This window comes from Pan troglodytes, chromosome 12 (genome assembly GCF_028858775.2).
Source record: "Pan troglodytes isolate AG18354 chromosome 12, NHGRI_mPanTro3-v2.0_pri, whole genome shotgun sequence".
In the NCBI taxonomy this organism is placed as follows: domain Eukaryota; kingdom Metazoa; phylum Chordata; class Mammalia; order Primates; family Hominidae; genus Pan; species Pan troglodytes.
In genome coordinates this window covers 82,750,459-82,771,317 of record NC_072410.2, presented here as the reverse complement: position 1 = coordinate 82,771,317, position 20,859 = coordinate 82,750,459, and positions in this window count along the sequence as shown.

Sequence of the window (20,859 nt, the reverse complement as noted above, 5' to 3'; positions counted from 1 at the left end):
AATTCTATGAGAGGTGCAAAGAGGAGATGGTACCATTCCTTCTGAAACTATTCCAATCAATAGAAAAAGAGGGAATCTTCCCTAACTCATTTTATGAGGCCAGCATCATCCTGATACCAAAGCCTGGCAGAGACATAACAAAAAAAGAGAATTTTAGACCAATATCCTTGATGAACATCGACGCAAAAATCCTCAATAAAATACTGGCAAACTGAATCCAGCAGCACATTAAAAAGCTTATCCACCATGATCAAGTGGGCTTCATCCCTGGGATGCAAGGCTGGTTCAACATATGCAAATCAATAAACGTAATCCAGCATATAAACAGAACCAAAGACAAAAACCACATGATTGTCTCAATAGATGCAGAAAAGTCCTTTGACAAAATTCAACAGCCCTTCATGCTAAAAACTCTCAATAAATCAGGTATTGATGGGACATATCTCAAAATAATAGCTATCTATGACAAACCCACAGCCAATATCATACTGAATGGGCAAAAACTGGAAGCATTCCCTTTGAAAACTGGCATAAGACAGGGATGCCCTCTCTCACCACTCCTATTCAACATAGTGTTGAAAGTAGATTTTTAACTGTTCTCACTGGAAAAAAAAGTATGTGAGGTAATGCATATGTTATTTAGCTTGAGTTAGCCATGCTACAATGTATACATATTTTGAAACAACATGTTGTCCACAATTAACATACAATTCTTATTTGTCAATTTAAATAATATCTGAGGTCAATATAGAGATATCAAGTCAATTTTTCAGTAGCAATGTATAATAACACTTAATCTATTTTCAGGATTATTGGGCATAGGTCATGCTCCAAAGGGCTTTATACACGTTAGCCAAATTATTATGACTTTTCCTTTCTATTCAGGCAATTTCATAATTCCAAGAACATATCTGATTAGTTTAATATTTAATGTTTCTCAGAGAACTGCCCGTGTTTCCCCAGATCTCCATCCTTTTCAATACAGGTTACGTTCTGCAGACTATGTAAATGTTCTCCCACCCAACATCTAAACATTCCTGGTAAATGGGTGACAGATTGGAGTCCCAGCAATGCTCATAATGAAAACAAATTTTAGAGCTCCTTAGCTGGCTGCGCTTGGTTTATGTTTTCATTCTTTTAGCTCATGTCCTTATTTACACCAGGCCTGGAAAAAAGGGAAAAAGCCAAATTCTGAAGCAAAACTTAAGAAATGAGATAAATTCCAGCTGCTTCAGCAAAAGGAAGCAGCTGTATTCGAGCAAAGTAAATGATAAAAACTGGATTACCCTCCCCTGCTGAAGACCAAAAGAGCTTCAAGATGTTTGGGACAGAAATGGAATTATTTCTTTGATTTGAATTTTAGTTTAGCTTAAAGCATCCTCTGAAAATCAGACATTTTAACTTTCATCATCCTCCCACAGAACCAAGACGAGATGGTCTTTTTGAAAATTGACCTTTAAAAGTGTGTGGAGAGGAGAAGATGAAAGCACTGGACAATTTTCCTCTATCAGAATTGCAAAAATGTTTTATGTACCTCATTGCTAAGTGTGGAATCAATATCATCTTTTTCACATCACCATCATTACAATGAGCAACTACCAGTTACAAAGGTTTGCCATGTATCAGTCACTGGGATACACAGATTGTATTATGTCTCTATCCACGATTATAGATCGGCACCTCCAATGTCTGACCCAGCATTGCTCAGGATAATTCTTTGCTTTTCTCCTATTGACCCTCAGTTATAGTCATCAGTTAATTTTTAATTGATCCATGCATTCACTCAGGCATTCATTCATTCATTTATAAAATTGTTCTGCATCTAATAGGAACTAGACTATGAACACCTAGTACAGTGTCTAGTAGAGGAAGATACGGTTATACAGAAAGAATCACAGTGCTAGGAGATACTTGCTTCAATATGGGTGCTCTCAGAAAGGAGAAAGTTGTCATTGTTGCTTAGGAGTTACATGGAAGAGGAGAATGGGGAGATGCTAAATGTCTTGAGAGAGCAGAAGTTTTCTAGCTTTTGCTCAGAGCTTGATCCTCCTACTGTGCTCCAGAGGTCTTGAATCCTGCTCACACATGTTGTGGAGGATCCGCCCAGCCTATAGCTACACAGGGCGTCATATGTGTATGGCGGGGCTCCTCATTGTAGTCGATTGGACTAGGTGTGAGGCTCTACCTCAGCTGCATGAATAAGATTTTCTATCTTCTTTAGAGGCTTTTAAGTAATTGACATTGGGACTATCATTGGGGGATAGTGGGCTCTGGGGCCAAAATATCAGGACCGAAATAATTTCAAGCTAACTTTCTTCCTCGTTTGTATAAATTGTTATTCTCAGGATGGTCCTTGGGATATTGTAGTTGGGTATCCAAATAAAATGAGAAAATAATTGATCACAGGGGTCTAAATAATTAATATAGGATTTTTTGGGGAGAGTGAGGGAAATTGGAAGCCACGTTAGATAGTATAGTTAGAAAAGGTCTCTCTGAGGAAGTTGGGACCTGAAAGAAGGGAAAGAATTGATCATGTAAGAAATGAAGGCAAGAGCAATGTAGGCAGTGGCTCATGCACTGTTCTGAAGGTAGAGCCAGGAACCTGGAGGATAGAGTGAAGAGGAGACTGGTGGGAAGAGAGGCCAAGCGGAAATCCAGGACAGATGATAATGAGACCTATAGGCATTTGATATTTTACTCTAGATGTAATCAGAAGCCATTAATGAGTTTTAAACAGAATGGCAGCACTATCTGATTTAAGTAAAGTTAAATGAATTCATTTCAAGCCCTCTATGAAAGATCTAGCTAGAGAAATTTCTAGAACTTGGTGGAGGCTAGCAGGATCAAGCTATTGTGCTTCATGTATTTGCTGACTTTACATGGCCCAATCTGGCTTTCTTTGAGCCCTGCCCACCTATTAAATACACAGAATTCAGAAGCACAGGAAGTGAATAACAATAATGGGGATATTTATAGATCACGTTTTATGTGCCAGGATATAAATGTTTTAATATAACTTATTTAATCCTTACATAGTAGTCCAACTAAATTTTAATGGATAATTGGGATTATGACTACCTCCAAGTAAAGAGAAGTTCTGTAATTTGCTCAGGCATGCAGACGGTAAGCAGTGGAGCTGGGATTCTAATTCAGGTTGGTCTGACTCTAAACCCAAAATATTTAACCACATTTTATCTCGCCTCCTGTTCTGTTAGAGTAGGCTGAGACTGTTGAGCCATATTTAATATTATAATCTCATTTAAGAAGTGAGGCAGTCATGGCCAAGTGTCAGGTGGTCTTGGCAAGGTCACATAGCAGCAAGTTGGTGGCATGGTCCGAGAGAGGGACTCTGTAGTCATTAGTTCTCACTGACAGTATTGTACTGCATGTGCCCTGGTATTCCATAAACTGATGCTAGTTGCTCACATTTTGTAATAAGAATTTTTGGTTTTGTGACACTTATAAGCAAAACAGTCCACTCTTGCATTAATGGTTTTTCACTAAATAATTAAGAAGGAACAATGAAGGGTCAATTCACTAGTGAATATTTACGAAAGAAAGGAGCAATTCACTAAAGGAGAATTTCACTATATAATTAACAAGGAACAATGACTGTGAGAGGGACGTCAGAGGGTATACAATGCAAGGTGGATCAAAATTATGTGGGCTTTGTTTTGTCCAGAATAACAGTCAAAACGTGAAAAGAATCCCACAGTAAGGAATAGCTCAATACTTTTGATTAATCTGCATCTTTTTCCAGCAAGAAAACACCTGTTGGAATAAAATATCCCTTTCCCTATTCACTTGTTTTTTCTTCTATCAACACGAATGAGAAATAACTTTATTTTTAATGCTGTGTAGCTCCTAGGCCTCATCTTCCTATGGCAGAGGAGGGTTTCATCGTGGGTGTTGAAATGATGCAGGGCCAGTCGTTCTGAGTGTCCCTGGAATAACCGATCTGTAATAAGCTAATAAGTGTTACGTGGGAAAAAGGGTCCCATGGAGAAAAGGGTTTGGGCAAAACTGAGCTCATTGAGTCATTCATATATATATATACACACACAAATATATATACATATATGTGTATATATGTACGTATATAGACATTCATACATATATATGAATGTCTATACATGTATATATACATATATGTATATATATAGACATATATATACATTCATATATATATTCATATATAGTATAGAATATATACAGTTCTATATATAGAATATGTAAAGTCTATATATATATAGAATATATACGGTCTATATATATAGAATATATACAGTTCTATGTGTGTGTGTGTATATATATATATATATACACATAGAACTGTAGGAAACTTCAGAATCTTTAATATGTATTGTGAATATCAAAGAGCAGTGTATACTATGTTACATTTCCCAATTATATTTGACCATAGAAACCTTTTCTCAGGGTTTCCACTAAGACTCAGAGCTGTAACTGGCTATTCAATCTCTGACATAAGTTTTAGGCACTTAATCTGCTTCAGCTAGTCTTACTCTATATCAACAAAACTTGCTCCTGGTTTAGCAGTGAGATTCTCCATCCTTGGTGCTCTTAATAAGTTTCTTAGCCTTTCCTTATCTCCAGGTCTTTTTCTTTTCAATTTGTATTTGTTTTGTAGTGTCAGTACATGGAAAAAAATAAACAAAAAATACAGATTGATATGGAGGTAGAGAAATATATAGTCTCTGTGTTATAGTTTCAGAAACTATTCGAAGGTATCCACGTTTCCCTTTAGTCCATCACAAGACTTAAATTATGTACTTGGAGATTCATTTACATAGCTTCATTAGTGTTGCTTAACAAGAATATCTACTAGCCATTGTCAACGTCTGGTGAATTCAATTCTCTAATTCTGTTTTCCTCTAAAGATTTTAGAGATATTCTTTTGAGAAGGCAGAGATTTTGATGAGGGCTGCTGAAGGCTGCTGCATTCTCTTTCTGGAACTTCCCCAGTCAAATTTTCTACTTGCCAGCCATACCCTTCTTTGATATGGATATCCTTGATACCCTGATGCACATTACTGTATTCTGGAAAACCCTATAGCATACAGCAGAGGCCTGCACACTCTGGTACTTGATGAGAGTGTTGAACAAGGCAGAAACAACTGCATGTAAATGCACATCATGTTTTGATCCTTTTACCCAACTTGAATGGTAAGACAGCAAAATCAATTTGAACACAACTTGATTTCTCACCCTACTCTAAGGTGGCTGGAGTGATGGTTAAAAAGATGCATTTGGACATTATACCTGTTCCTGGTGGTTGGAATGCTCTTATGTAGCAGAGAACTATATGGACCCTTTAGCCACTGTGAACTTCCTGGCTTCTGGCTCCACTACACCCAGAGAAAGGAGGAGGGAAAAGAAAGGAGCAAATAAGCATGTGGTGGGGGAAGAGCGAAGAATTAGCTATCCTATCTCATGGCAATGCTGACTCTCTGTGATGCTGAATCATGGAAGGGACTGTTACATTGAATTTCCATTGCTGTCTTTTAGAGATTGTATTAGGGTTCTCTAGAGGGACAGAACGAATAGGATGGAGCTATATATATATATGTATGAATGAATGATTGTATTTAGTATTAACTCACATGATCACAAGGTCCCACAATATGCTGTCTGCAAGCTGAGGAGCAAGGAAGCCCATCTTAGTTCCAAAGCTGAAGAACTTGGAGTCCGATGGCAGGACACAAGGGCAGGAAGCATCTAGCACTGGAGAAAGATATAGGCTGGGAGGCTATGCCAGTCTAGTCTTTTCACGTTTTTCTGCCTGCTTTTTTATATTCTGGCCATGCTGGCAGCTGATTATATGGTGCCCACCCTGATTAAGAGTGGGTCTGCCTTTCCCAGCCCACTGACTCAAATATTAATCTCTTTTGGCAACACCCTCACAGACACACCCAGGATCAATACTTTGCATCCTTCAATCCAATCAAGTTGACACTCAGTATTAACCATCACAGATACGAACCAAACAGATAAGAGAGATTAAAAAGGACTTGCCCATGGACACTGAGCAGAGTTTGGACAGAGCTCAAGCCTAGTGCCCTGCTTTGTTAGACCACATTGCCAATGACATACAGGCTGATGTCAAGTCAAATGGATGGTGGAGATGGGAGAAAATGGGGGCAGGGTGGCCTCTATTCTATGCCACCTCTGTTATTTCACTGCCCCCTCAGCATTCCCTTTATTCACATAGTTCTTTCCTTTTCTTTTGTAATAAAATGCCCCTCTTCTCTTTCCAGCTGCTGCATTTGCTTCTCTTTTTTTCTTGTTTTATTTCTTCACCCTTTCTTGGATTCCTTTCTCTTCCCACAATTTCACCTAAGCAAAATTGTGTCCTATGCCTTAAATGTTTCTCCCCACGGTTTTCAACTACAGTAGCAACTAGTTTTCTTCTTGCTCCTTAGTTCCCTTCAAGGTGGCTGCAAATGCCCATAGAACTCAGCCCGGCCCCACTCCAGGGAGTGCCTTTCACAAAACCTCAATATGACCAGTGCAGCCCTTTGGTCCTATACCAAACCAAGATACTTGGTTTGTGTGTAACAAAATGAAAAACAGATGAACAAACTTACATTAGCTAAGGCAATTGCCCTCCAAGGAGGGAAGCAACTGCATGGCCTTGCTGAAGACTTTGTTGGGTTTCATCGAACAAAGGTGAGCTGGGGAAGGGTTTTGTTTCCTTAACTGGGGAGTGTTGAATGACACAGCATAATTGACAGAGGAATTTGGACAGAGGAGAGGATGAGAAGAAGGGGTAGGAGGTTGGACAAGAAAAAGGAAGCCAGTAGTTTGCAGTGAAGCTGGTCTTATGGTCAGGTGCAGCTAAGAGAAATTCCCCAAGGTGGAGTGAACAAAACACATTGAAGACTAGAGATGCATAAAAGTTGTCATGTTAACATTGTCCTGTCTCCACACAAAACTCAAATTCATTGAATTATAATCATATATCCTTTGGGGATATGTTTAATTGGTTGATTGATTGAATGATCAATTAGAAATTTCTGATAAGGCTAAGTTTGACATTTGAGGAAATTCAGTGCTGAGTTGAGAAAGCAAGCACATGACAACCAGGAGCCTAGAAACAGAGGTGACCACAAGGATGAGTTTGCTCAAGAATTGCAGGAAATTTTGGGGGAGAGGATGGGAGTATGTACAGATGTTTTAGACCTACCCTGGGCTTGGGACAGGGATTGCAGCTGATTTTATCTACATTTCTAGGGGCCAGGGTACTCTGGTCAGCATCTGGTTTACACATATGTAATCAGAGCACTCCTGGGTTTCCCTAAACAATAACATAGCATCTGCTTTTCATAAGCGGCTCAGAGAGAAGGTCAAAGAGGCTCTTATCCAAGGACAATGGCATGTTTACTGTTCATTTAGAAAGAAGGCCTTGGAAAAAATTAAATGGATGAACTTGTTAATACAGCAAATGTGAAAAACCTGAGAAGAGCCTCTTAACTCCAGAGCTCATTGCCAGCTGGCACATGGCAGTTGCCTGAAGACTCAGAGAAAGGCTGGCCTGGAAGGAAGATTAGCAACCATTTCCATTCATAACTGAACAGGGGTGCCAGGTAGGAAAAGTGCTGACTTCTACAATGGGAAGACACTTCTCCTAATGAAATAAAATAGGATCTTTTTTTTTTTCTGGAGTTGACCCAAATGGCTCTGTACTCAGTACAACCACCATCACCCTTTCTCTGAGTAAAATAACTGCTGGAAAGCTGATTTGGGTTAGAGTGCTGGCAAGTAGGACTCAGTGGCCCCAAATATCTTCTACTTCAGAGCAATGAGAAAATTTCTAGCAAAGAGGGTATCATTAAATAAAAATGTCTACCATTAGGTACATTAGTCCATTTATGTACTAGGTGCTGTGCTAAGAACATGGATCACATGCATCATGTAATTAAATTTAATTCTCAACACAGATATTATTCATGGCTAGGAGAAGTCCTGTGGTTTTCCCCAACTTGAGCGAATCTTGACTTGGGCCTTTGGGATTGACTAAAAGCAATCTGTCATCATCACTGTTGATTGATTAAATATCAATGTCATTTTTTACTGCAGTGTCCCAGCTCAAAGAACAAATATCACACATTTTATAGCTGGTGAGGTATCAGATTTTTTTTAAATACGGACTTCTTTATTGATTACTTCTGATGCCCTTGAGACAAAACTAGAGAGGTAGGAAAAACCCCAATATTGGGGCACAGCCAGGAAACTTGGGCTATGTAACTTTGGATAAACTAATAACATTCCTGAGTCTTAAATTTTTTATCTATAAAATATGGGATTTGGAATCTGAGATCTTTTCTGGCCCCTCTAGCTGAAAATCTATGATCCTATTTTTTTTTTGACTGAAAATGTATTTAATTTTTTAAAAAATTATTATTATACTTTAAGTTTTAGGGTACATGTGCACAATGTGCAGGTTAGTTACATATGTATACATGTGCCATGCTGCTGTGCTGCACCCATTAACTCGTCATTTAGCATTAGGTATATCTCCTAATGCTATCCCTCCCCGCTCCCCCGACTCCACAACAGTCCCCAGAGTGTGATGTTCCCCTTGCTGTGTCCATGTGTTCTCATTGTTCAATTCCCACCTATGAGTGAGAACATGCGGTGTTCGATTTTTTGTCCTTGCAATAGTTTACTGAGAATGATGATTTCCAATTTCATCCATGTCCCTACAAAGGACATGAACTCATCATTTTTTATGGCTGCATAGAATTCCATGGCGTATATGTGCCACATTTTCTTAATCCAGTCTGTCATTGTTGGACATTTGGGTTGGTTCCTAGTCTTTGCTATTGTGAATAGTGCCGCAATAAACATACGTGCGCATGTGTCTTTATAGCAGCATGATTTATAGTCCTTTGGGTATATAACGAGTAATGGGATGGCTGGCTCCAACGGTATTTCTAGTTCTAGATCCCTGAGGAATCGCCACACTGACTTCCACAATGGTTGAACTAGTTTACAATCGCACCAACAGTGTAAAAGTGTTCCTATTTCTCCACATCCTCTCCAGCACCTGTTGTTTCCTGACTTTTTAATGATCGCCATTCTAACTGGTGTGAGATGGTATCTCATTGTGGTTTTGATTTGCATTTCTCTGATTGCCAGTGATGATTAACATTTTTCCATGTGTCTGTTGGCGGCATAAATGTCTTCTTTTGAGAAGTGTCTGTTCATATCCTTCACCCACTTTTTGATGGGGTTGTTTGTTTTTTTCTTGTAAATTTGTTTGAGTTCTTTGTAGATTCTGGATATTAGCCCTTTGTCAGATGAGTAGGTTGCGAAAATTTTCTCCCATTCTGTAGGTTGCCTGTTCACTCTAATGGTAGTTTCTTTTGCTGTGCAGAAGCTCTTTAGTTTAATGAGATCCCATTTGTCAATTTTGGCTTTTGTTGCCATTGCTTTTGGTGTTTTAGACATGAAGTCCTTGCCCATGCCTATGTCCTGAATGGTAATGCCTAGGTTTTCTTCTAGGGTTTTTATGGTTTTAGGTCTAACATTTAAGTCTTTAATCCATCTTGAATTAATTTTTGTATAAGGTGTAAGGAAGGGATCCAGTTTCAGCTCTCTACATATGGCTAGCCAGTTTTCCCAGCACCATTTATGAAATAGGGAATCCTTCCCCCATTGCTTATTTTTCTCAGGTTTGTCAAAGATCAGGTAGTTGTAGCTATGCGGCATTATTTTTGAGGGCTCTGTTCTGTTCCATTGATCTATATCTCTGTTTTGGTACCAGTACCATGCTGTTTTGGTTACTGTAGCCTTGTAGTATAGTTTGAAGTCAGGTAGTGTGATGCCTCCAGCTTTGTTCTTTTGGCTTAGGATTAACTTGGTGATGCGGGCTCTTTTTTGGTTCCATATGAACTTTAAAGTAGTTTTTTCCAATTCTGTGAAGAAAGTCATTGGTAGCTTGATGGGGATGGCATTGAATCTGTAAATTACCTTGGGCAGTATGGCCATTTTCACGATATTGATTCTTCCTACCCATGATCATGGAATGTTCTTCCATTTGTTTGTATCCTCTTTTATTTCCTTGAGCAGTTGTTTGTAGTTCTCCTTGAAGAGGTCCTTCACATCCCTTGTAAGTTGGATTCCTAGGTATTTTATTCTCTTTGAAGCAATTGTGAATGGGAGTTCACTCATGATTTGGCTGTCTGTCTGTTATTGGTGTATAAGAATGCTTGTGATTTTTGTACATTGATTTTGTATCCTGAGACTTTGCTGAAGTTGCTTATCAGCTTGAGGAGATTCTGGGCTGAGACGATGGGGTTTTCTAGATATACTATCGTGTCATCTGCAAACAGGGACAATTTGACTTCCTCTTTTCCTAATTGAATGCCCTTTATTTCCTTCTCCTGCCTAATTGCCCTGGCCTGAACTTCCAACACTATGTTGACACCTTTGAAGAGAGCAGTGGTTCTCCTGGCACGCAGCTAGAGATCTGAGAACGGGCAGACTGCCTCCTCAAGTGGGTTCCTGACCCCTGATCCCCAATCCCCGAGCAGCCTAACTGGGAGGCACCCCCTAGTAGGGGCAGACTGACACCTCACACGGCCGGGTACTCCTCTGAGACAAAACTTCCAGAGGAACGATCAGACAGTAGCACTTGTGGTTCACCAAAATCCACTGTTCTGCAGCCACCGCCGCTGCTGATACCCAGGCAAACAGAGTCTGGAGTGGACCTCTAGCAAACTCCAACAGACCTGCAGCTGAGGGTCCTGTCTGTTAGAAGAAAAACAAACAGAAAGGACATCCACACCAAAAACCCATCTGTACATCACCATCATCAAAGACCAAAAGCAGATAAAACCACAAAGATGGGGAAAAAACAGAGCAGAAAAACTGGAAACTCTAAAAAGCACAGCGCCTCTCCTCCTCCAAAGGAACACAGTTCCTCACCAGCAATGGAACAAAGCTGGATGGAGAATGACTTTGACGAGTTGAGAGAAGAAGGCTTCAGACGATCAAACTACTCAGAGCTACAGGAGGGAATTCAAACCAAAGGCAAAGAAGTTAAAAACTTTGAAAAAAATTTAGACGAATGTATAACTAGAATAACCAATACAGAAAAGTGCTTAAAGGAGCTGATGGAGCTGAAAGCCAAGGCTCGAGAACTACGTGAAGAAGGCAGAAGCCTCAGGAGCTGATGCGATCAACTGGAAGAAAGGGTATCAGTGATGGAAGATGAAATGAATGAAATGAAGTGAGAAGGGAAGTTTAGAAAAAAAAGAATAAAAAGAAACGAACAAAGCCTCCAAGAAATATGGGACTATGTGAAAAGACTAAATCTACGTCTGATTGGTGTACCTGAAAGTGACAGGGAGAATGGAACCAAGTTGGAAAACACTCTCCAGGATATTATCCGGGAGAACTTCCCAAATCTAGCAAGGCAGGCCAACATTCCAATTCAGGAAATACAGAGAACGTCACAAAGATACTCCTCGAGAAGAGCAACTCCAAGACACATAATTGTCATATTCACCAAAGATGAAATGAAGGAAAAAATGTTAAGGGCAGCCAGAGAGAAAGGTCGGGTTACCCTCAAAGGGAAGCCCATCAGACTAACAGCGGATCTCTTGGCAGAAACTCTACAAGCCAGAAGAGAGTGGGGGCCAATATTCAACATTCTTAAAGAAAAGAATTTTCAACCCAGAATTTCATATCCAGCCAAACTTAGCTTCATAAGTGAAGAAGAAATAAAATACTTTACAGACAAGCAAATGCTGAGAAATTTTGTCACCACCAGGCCTGCCCTAAAAGAGCTCCTGAAGGAAGCACTAAACATGGGAAGGAACAACCGATATCAGCCACTGCAAAATCATGCCAAATTGTAAAGACCATCGAGGCTAGGAAGTAACTGCATCAAATAACCAGCAAAATAACCAGCTAACATCATAATGACAGGATCAAATTAACACATAACAATATTAACTTTAAATGTAAATGGACTAAATGTTCCAATTAAAAGACACAGACTGGCAAATTGGATAAAGAGTCAAGACCCATCAGAGTGCTGTATTCAGGAAACCCATCTCACGTGCAGAGACACACATAGGCTCAAAATAAAGGGATGGAGGAAGATCTACCAAGCAAATGGAAAACAAAAAAAGGCAGGGGTTGCAATCCTACTCTCTGATAAAACAGACTTTAAACCAACAAAGATCAAAAGAGACAAAGACGGCCATTACATAATGGTAAAGGGATCAATTCAACAAGAAGAGCTAACTATCCTAAATATATATGTACCCAATACAGGAGCACCTAGATTCATAAAGCAAGTCCTGAGTGACCTACAAAGAGACTTAGACTCCCACACAATAATAATGGGAGACTTTAACACCCCACTGTCAACATTAGACAGATCAACGAGACAGAAAGTTAACAAGGATGGCCAGGAATTGAACTCAGCTCTGCACCAAGCAGACCTAATAGACATCTACAGAACTCTCTGCCCCAAATCAGCAGAATATACATTTTTTTCAGCACCACACCACACCTATTCCAAAATTGACCACATACTTGGAAGTAAAGCTCTCCCCAGCAAATGTGAAAGAACAAGTTATAACAAACTGTCTCTCAGTCCACAGTGCAATCAAACTAGAACTCAGGATTAAGAAACCCACTCAAAACCCCTCAACTACATGGAAACTGAACAACCTGCTCCTGAATAACTACTGGGTACATAACGAAATGAAGGCAGAAATAAAGATGTTCTTTGAAACCAACGAGAACAAAGACACAACATACCAGAATCTCTGGGACACATTCAAAGCAGCGTGTAGAGGCAAATTTATAGCACTAAATGCCCACAAGAGAAAGCAGGAAAGATCCAAAATTGACACTCTAACATCACAATTAACAGAACTAGAAAAGCAAGAGCAAACACATTCAAAAGCTAGCAGAAGGCAAGAAATAACTAAAATCAGAGCAGAACTGAAGGAAATAGAGAAACAAAAAACCCTTCAAAAAATTAATGAATCCAGGAGCTGGTTTTTTGAAAGGATCAACAAAATTGATAGACCGCTAGCAAGACTAATAAAGAAAAAAAGAGAGAAGAATCAAATAGACGCAATAAAAAATGATAAAGGGGATATCACCACCGATCCCACAGAAATACAAGCTACCATCAGAGAATACTATAAACACCTCTATGCAAATAAACTAGAAAATCTAAAAGAAATGGATAAATTCCTCAACACATACACCCTCCCAAGACTAAACCAGGAAGAAGCTGAATCTCTGAATAGACCAATAACAGGCTCTGAAATTGTGGCAATAATCAATAACTTACCAACCAAAAAGAGTCCAGGACCAGAAGGATTCACAGCCGAATTCTACCAGAGGTATAAGGAGGAACTGCTACCATTCCTTCTGAAACTATTCCAATCAATAGAAAAAGAGGGAATCCTCCCTAACTCATTTTATGAGGCCGGCATCATCCTGATACCAAAGCCTGGCAGAGACACAACCAAAAAAGAGAATTTTAGACCAATATCCTTGATGAACATTGATGCAAAAATCCTCAATAAAATACTGGCAAACTGAATCCAGCAGCACATCAAAAAGCTTATCTACCATCATCAAGTGGGCTTCATCCCTGGGATGCAAGGCTGGTTCAATATACGCAAATCAATAAATGTAATCCAGCATATAAACAGAACCAAAGACAAAACCACATGATTATCTCAGTAGATGCAGAAAAGTCCTTTGACAAAATTCAATGGCCCTTCATGCTAAAAACTCTCAATAAATTAGGTATTGATGGGACATATCTCAAAATAATAAGAGCTATCTATGACAAACCCACAGCCAATAACATACTGAATGGGCAAAAACTGGAAGCATTCCCTTTGAAAACTGGCACAAGACAGGGATGCCCTCTCTCACCACTCCGATCCTATGTTTTAAAGCCCTGAGAACAATTACTATTTCTTCTACACTGATTTATCTGATTCCTGAGACTGTCACTTGTGAATAAGGGATCAAGTATGAATTAAATCAATCAACCAAGGATCAGGACACCTGATGTTCCAGAAACCAGCCCAGCAGTAGTTTCTTTCTGTTCCTCTCTCTTCTCAATTAGAAAATGTCTTCGCTTTTTCTAAGTGACAAATATAATATGCTTGATTTTAAGTTCCATGAGCAGATTCTATGTAAACTGAATATCATAGCTAACTTGGATAAAGTTCCCAAGCATATTGTTGCAGAAAACCACGTTACAGGATATATACAATGTAATGGCATTTATAGAATGCACGTAACAATTGTATGGGCATGTATATGTATGGGTGTATGTACACAAAAATGCAAAAAAAATGATTAGAGGTCAAAGGCTTATTTATAACACTTTTTTTTTACAGGAAGATACACTATTTTCTATTTTGACATTTAAAAGCAATAAAAAACAGTTTTTTTTTTTTTTGGTAGTACAGTATTTGCTGTTGTTACTATTATTGAAACTAATGATCATGTCTTTAAGAATGGACCAGAAGAAATCAGTCAGCTATAAGAAGAGATCTGGTTGGTGCTTGTATGGTGGGAAGGGTGTTGGGTGTTAGAAGTGAGTTATAAGATGGGCAGTGTGATACAGAAGAGTGGTTGCTGTATTTCAGGCATTTGAGTACTGGCCTTGTTTTTTGCTGTTTCTTGGTTTGTCTTCTAAGGTATTTGGTGCAGGTTATTTTGGAATGTGGGCCTTGGCTGCACTTCCCAGCAACTTGCTAAAGCTGTCTCAACTCTGTCAGGTGAGGGAAGCCTTACTCCACTGTCTTTCCCCTGAGAGCTGTGGCTATTTCTTAACTCTCTACAATGACTTCCAAATGCTAGTGAATTCTCTAGGTATGATAACCTAAATAAGTAACAATGAAGTGAATACTTCAGTATCTCCAGATACTTGGACTTTAAGGAAAGCTATATTGCTTTGAGGAAAGAGACTGACAATGTACTTATTTTGATAAAAAGGAAAGATGACTTTGTGCCTATGAAATTGAGGACAAGCATGGTTGTGGGGTGTGTCTGTGTGTGATATGTGTTTCTTGGATGTTGAAGGAATATCGTACTCTCCATTATAGTTCATTTAGGCTCTACAGCAATTAATAGATAATTTTTAAAAACCTTCTGTATTCGTTATTTCACTTTATCCTTGTAGCAGTCTTACAGATTAATGTACACAATTATATGGAGAAGAATCTAGAGACCAGAGAAATTAAACGATTTACTAAAGGATATGCAAGTGACAGAACAGAACTGGAGCTCTACCCCAGTAAATCCCATTATCAACCTCCCAATACTTAAGAGCCCTGCTGCAAGATGAGCTTTCAGAGAGTGTGGCCTGGTGAAAGAGTTGCATGCATAGGATTGTAGGGGTTAAAGGAAGCAGGATACAGATAGCATTCTGCTCCCACATGATTGATCCACAAGAAATGGTGGATGTTATTGTTATTATATGTTACTCCAATTATTCAAATTTCAGGAAACATTGAAGGACAACCCTCCTGAGTTTGATGAGATTCTCTAACATGATTCTTTCTGCAAAGGCTCTCCTTCCTTCATGCCACCTCACACTTTTTCCCCTTCATTTCGGATACCTTGATGAGCATAATTGACAGCTCAAGCTCTGGTGGCTACCACCAGAGACCTGTTGTGAAGTTGCCCAAATAGTTTGGAGTCCGTGACAAAGATTAAGGGCTCTGGCCTTAGCCGTTCCAGGAGGCAGTGATGTGTGTCTGAACAAACTAAGTTTAATCACACAGAGTCATAGTTGGTGCAGTTTATCAGTGACATAGCATCAGATAAATGACTCCGGGAGAACAGCTCATTCTAAAGCCAGCTGCTTTTATTGCTGAACTCTGATTTCACTATAATTAATAAGAATGTGCTTTCCCATCTTTGGAGATAAGAACAGCATCTTACAGCCCTCCCACTCCCAGCATTGTCTTGCCATTAATCTATAGGACTCAAGTTGGTTCCATTTCATCAATACCCTGTGGCTTGTGAAACAACTGTCCTGCATGGATAAAGAGGTAGATAATCCTTAGGTCATTGTAAGACCCAGTCTCCTGCTGCTGAAGAGAATATAGCTTCAGGATAACACTGGTAATAACACCCACCTCCTTACCTAGTAAGGCCTCATATACTTCACACTCTCAGTGCTCTGAAAACAATTCACTGCTACTGAAAAGGGGAGACATTTCTCTCAAGAATGAATCTAATTTTTCTACATAGCTGAGGCCTAAATTCCATGTTCTTTGGATTTTGCCTGTGAGTGTCCCTCTGGGCTTGGCCACATTATATTTTATCTTGCTTATGTCTTTTACTACGTAAGTAATATATTCTCAAATAAAAGATTCAGATAATACAGAAGTATATGGAGAAAAACATGGAAGTCTTTCTCTTTTCTCCTTCCCCATTTTCATTCCTTATTCCAGAGATAGTGTCATGTTTTTAAACATAAATAATTCAGCATTGTTTAGAATAAAGTTCAAATTATATACATATATATATCTTTTTGCAACTTGTACATATCTTTTTGAAACTTGTTTTTTCCACTCATCCTTATGTTTATTCATATGGATAAACACAACCTCATTTATTTTTTTGCTGTATGGTCTTCTGTTATGTGAACATACCACAAATTACCTAGACATTCTTCCACTGGGGAATGTTAATCATCTCCAATACTGGCTCTGACAAAGAAAATTGTAACGATCATTCTTATGCATATTGTTTTGTGTAAGACTTGAGTTTCTTCAGAGTACTCACCCATGTGTGGAATTTCTGGATTGTGAAATTTCTGGATTGTGGATTGTAGTTTATGTGCTATTCAGCTTTAACAAATACTGCTATTTGAAGGTATAATTTTAATAATTCTTTTTTTACACATTCCTCAACATTTGGTATTGTCAGACACTTAACTTTTCCCTGTGATTTTTTGCATTAACTTGCAATTCCCTAATTGCCAGTGAAGTTGTGAAAATTTTCCGTGTTTTATTAGACATTGATATTTCTTCTTCAGTGAATTGCCTGTCTATACCATTTGCTAATTTTTAATTATCAGAATAACATCTGACACAAAGCACTTACTACATGTGTCTAATGGCTGTTCATATTTAGTCACTGAATCTTCATAAGAATCATTTGAAAGAACTCAGCCTAACTCATATAAATAGTAAGTGGCCAAACTAGCTTCAAGTCCAGAAAATTTCCTGTGTTTCTCATTAGTTTTAATAATTTGAATATAAATCATTTGGATTTTCTAAAACCTATAATTATAATTTCAGTGAAGTCGTCTTTTCCAAGACTTACACCTTCATTTAATTTTCTTAGGATTCCTTACTTCTTTTTATGGTCCTTGTCTGATACTGAAATCCAGGCTTTACGTGCCTCCTAAAATGATTGGGGAGCATTTCCTTCTTTTAAATACGTATTCTCTTTGATATTTTGCATAATATTAGGATTATCTGTTCCTTAAATATTTGGTAGAACTTGTTCGTAAAGGCATCTGGGCCTTTTTTCACTCCCCCAGTAGGTAAACTTTAAATTATCGGTTTATTTCTTAGACAGTTTTGGTCTAGTCTTGTTTATGTATATTTCATTTTGATAAATTACATGTTCTTTAGCAAAGTGTCCATTTGTTCTGTGTTCATGTTTATTAATGTGATTTTTTCATATTACATAAATTTTACTTTAACATTGCAAAAATTTTTAACCTGTTGAAGAATATAGAAAAATGATATAACTGTCATATAATTCCACCAAATTAAACAGGTTAGCAAATATTTGCCGTATTTGCTTCAGATTTTTTACTCACTCTCAGAGAAAGGAAGATGAAGGGAGAGAGGGAATGAGGGAGAGAGAAAGGAAGAAAGGAAGGAAAAAAGGGTGAGAGGAGGAAAGGAAGAAAAAGGAGAGGAAAGGAAGGAAGGAAGAAAATATTACAGATACAGCTGGAGATACCCCTTTACATTCTATTTTAATCTTTTTTCCTGAGATAATCCCATCCTGAAGCAAGTGTACACTACATTCCTGTATTATTTTCATAGCTCCACTGTATATTTATATATGCATCTTTAAATAACATACACTATTATGTTGTGGGGTGAGCCATATGTGAGAGCTAGAGGCGAGGATTTCCTGGGAACCAAATTAATCCCTTTTTAAAAAAATAGTATTTTATTTTTATCACATATGAATGTATTCTTAACAATATACTATTTAGCTTTCCTTATAATTGGGTATTATGCTGTATATAGTCTTCTGCAACTTGCTTGTGTCACTCAAATTATATTTCTAAGAATTGCATATGTTTTTCACATAGTTATATTCATGTTTCACTACTGAATAATATTTTTGTGTGTATTTTTCCAGCTTCTTGATATTAGACACCTTTCTTTCCTTGCTTCCTTTTCTTTATTAAAGAGTACTTATTGAATACTAACATGCCAGGCCCTATTCTAAAATGTGAGAATATAGTAGTAGAAAACCCAAAGATCTTTGTCTTTGAAGTCTAGATTCTAGAGGGTAAAATAGCTAATAAACAAGCATTTGAATAAAATATGTAGTCTGTTACATGGAGATAAATACTAAGGGAAAGGAGAATTCCAAGCAGAGAGGAGCAAGTTCAAGGATCTTAAGGTAGGAGCATGCCTGGTATGCTCAAAAGAGCCTGCGGGGAGGCCAGCATGGCTGAAAATGTTCAAGATGGAGAGTGGATCCAGCAATCCTACTACTGGGTATATATCCAAAAGAGATGAAATCAGTATGTTGAAGAGATATCCTGCCCTCCCATGTTTATTGCAGCACTATTCACAATAGCCAAGATACATATAAAAAAGAAGGAAGTCCTGTCATTTGTGACAACATGGATGAACCTGTAAGACATTATGTTAAGTAAGCCAGGCATAGAAGGGCAAATACCATATGATGTCATTCGAATGTGGAATCTAAAAAAGTTGATCACAGAGAAGTAGAAAATAGAATGGTGGTCACCACAGGCTGGAGTGGTTGGGGAGACAGGGATGTGGAGATGTTGGTCAAAGGATATAAAATTACAGTTAGATAGGAGGAATAAATTAGAGACCTACTTTATAGCATGGTGACTACAGCTAATGACAATATATTGTACTGTCCTGCATAATGACATTTTAGTCAATGATAGATTGAATATAGAATGATGATCCAATAAGATTATAATAGAGCTAAAAAATTCCTATCGTCCTTTTCCAGTAGGGCAAGATGTGGAGGTAGAAGACAGTGATGATAATAATCCTGACCCCATGTAGGCTTAGGCTAATGTGTATGCTCGTGTGTTTTTAACAACAAGTTGAAAAAGTAAAAAAGAAAAATTCATAGAAAAAATTATTATAGAATAAGAATATAAAGAAAATATTTTTGTACAGCTAATGTGTTTGTTTTGAGCTGTGTTATGGAAAAATGAAAACTTTTTTTAAAATTTAAAAAGTTTATAAAGAAATTAGAGTAAGCTATGGTTAATGTATTATTGAAGAAATGTTTTAAATGAATCCAGTGTAGCCTAAGTGTACAGTGTTTATAACGTCTACAGTACTGAATGGGAATGTGCCAGGCCTTCACATTCATACATTACTCACTCACTGACTCACCCAGAGCAACTTTTAGTCCTGCAAGCTCCATTCATGGTAAGTGCAATGTATAGGTGTACCACTTTTTATCTTTTATACCCTATTTTTACTGTACGTTTTCTATGTTTAGATATCCTTAGATTCACAAATACTTACTATTGTGTTCCAATTGCCTGCAGTATTCTGTAGAGTAACATGCTGTAGAGGTAGCCTAGGAGCAATAGCCTCTACTGTATGGCCTAGGTGTGTAGCAGGCTATACCATCAGGTCTATGTATGTCTACTCTATAATGTTTATACAAGAACAAAAATCACCTAAGGATGCATTTCTCAGAATGTATTCCCGTCATTAAGCAACGCATGACTGTATTCTTGAAAAACGCGAACAGAGTGGATGTTACGTGCTCTCGCCACAAAAATAACTGTGAGATAAAGCATATGTTAATTATCCAGACTTAACCATTCCACAGTATATATATACTTCAAAATATAATGTCGTGCACAATAAATACATAACTTTTATCTTTAAAAAATAGAAAAATAAGAAAGATAAGGAGAGTGACCAAAGACCCCGTTAGAGAAGTAGGAGATAGAAAGAGTAGAGAGAGAATGCGGGTCTGCAGATCATGGAGGGCCTTGCAAGTGAAATGACGATTTCTATCAGCATCTCTTGGGCTGCTGAGAAAAGTCTGTAGGACTTAGAGTTGAAGCAGAGACACCAGTTAGGAATCCAGGTATGATATGATGGTGGCTTAGCCATATTTTATCTCACTTGTTTCTCACATCAGCCTGTAAGGTAAATATATACCCATTTTACCAATGAAGACTTGAGGCTCCTGTGGGGTCAGTAGGCTCTCTATCTAACTCACTGTCACATATCCTGTTTGTGGTGGAGTAGGACTGAAACCTGTTTGACTTAAACCTCTGTTTGACTATTTATATTCCTAGAAATATTTCATGCTTACAGCAAAACTATTTTGCCTCTTTTAAAACCAAAACCACTAACATGGTATCTAGCCCAAATAATCATGGACTAGATTATTGGAACCTGGAATTTTGTTGAGAATCCCAGCTGTATTGTTTCGGCTTTCAGATACTCATGTCTACATAAGGAAGAAGTATCATCGAAAGGAAAACTTAACCCAAAGCGTAGCTAAGATAGCATCAGAACTGTGACAGCTATAGTTCTTTGCAGGTACCACCCTCAAAGA